Source organism: Arachis hypogaea, chromosome 12 (genome assembly GCF_003086295.3).
Source record: "Arachis hypogaea cultivar Tifrunner chromosome 12, arahy.Tifrunner.gnm2.J5K5, whole genome shotgun sequence".
Lineage (NCBI taxonomy): Eukaryota > Viridiplantae > Streptophyta > Magnoliopsida > Fabales > Fabaceae > Arachis > Arachis hypogaea.
In genome coordinates, this window is record NC_092047.1 from 110,384,801 (window position 1) to 110,386,512 (window position 1,712).

Genomic DNA, 1,712 nt, shown 5'->3' on the forward strand with positions numbered 1-1,712 from the left:
AGAGCAGAACAATCATGAATTCGGAAAAAGCATAGGATGACTTCCAACTGGCTGGAACGCATTACATTATTATGCTAGACTGAGATTTTTGAAAAATTCAAATTACGAACTTTGACATATTATTGTAATAGAAACTTGTTATTCCCTTGGTTTTGGCGGACCTTTTTCTGAAAAAATGAAATAGAAGAGTTTAGTCTTAGCCAAATTAAACCACTTCTAAGTTATAACACCAACAATTCGCTCCGTCTATACTCGGCTTAATATCAGTATTTTGACTATTTTCTTAATAATTAGACACATATTCTCTTTATTTTATTAATTAAAAAATAATTTAAATATATAATTAATTAATAATAATTATATTTTATTCAAATATTGAAAATATTTATTGTAAGAAAAATATTTTTCTGACACTAACATCTCAAATTAAATTGCAGAATTTAGTAATTAGTTAGTTGCGGAATTAATGATATCATTTGAACATTTAAGTTTTGAAATATAGACTAATTAAGTATAACTTAACAAGAAATGGTGTTAATATGAATAATAATATTTTTGAGATAATTTATTAAATTTCAGTTATGTTGTTGCGTCAACACTTAATTATTTATTTGTATTTTCTTCAGAAATAAACTTAATATTATAACATAACAAAAACTTTTATAAAATATAACTAAAACAACCAGCCTACCAATCATGAATTTTTCTTCTTTTCATTTTCCATCTCAATAATGTATAAGAAAGAGTAGGTACTAATAATTGGTTCTCTTTAGTTTTCTTATGTAGTAAGGATAAGGACGGGGACTCTTGACTATGTGAAATTCCGAAAGAGCCCTCTGATCTCTTCCATTCGTAATTCCTTACGTTACGTACGTACTTTAATTTGTAAGCATATTATATTAGTAAGTATGCATCAAATGTCAATTTTCCCATGATAGATCCCTTTGTTTACGTTAAGTCAGTTAGTTAGTTCACAAATGGACATTCAATATGGCATGATGTTTACATTTTTGTTTGTCGTACTCCGTTATATCTATCTATTGTATTTTTTTTTTTAATTTTGTTTTTAAATGCATATTTTGGTATTTAAACAAAGTTAAGAAAAAATTTAGATTTATAATTTTTTTATTTGTCACTTTAGAATTTTATTGCCTATATATCTATCTGAAAAAATCTAAAAAAAAAATAGAGAAAGTACAAATAACAAAAACATACGGATAACGATGGCTGGAACTTTTGACCATGAGATTTTGTAGTCCTCTCTTATAAAAATGACTTTCCGAGAAGTGAGAACTTCTTCAACGTGTGAAATTGACATACTATAAGTTATCATCGGCTAACTTTTTTAGCTATTAATCAAATTTTAGAGTAATATTTAATTATTAAATTTTATTTTATGATATTTTTTAAAATTTTTAAAGTGAGATAATTCACAAGAGTGTATTATATTTTTAATATTTAAATATACAATATTTGAAGAGTATATTATATTATCTGTAACACCCTCACTATTAGAAGTCACGCTTCCGGCTGCGCTACTCTGATAGCAAGAAGTATTACGACTATTTAAGATACTAAATACTAAAATAGGAGCCTGTGACTCGACATTGTATCGCTGATTTCTTAGAAAACCGAAAATAAACACTTTATCTTAAGAAAAATACAAACAGGCATAGATTCATATATAAGACTCCTTACGTAATAACTCATAA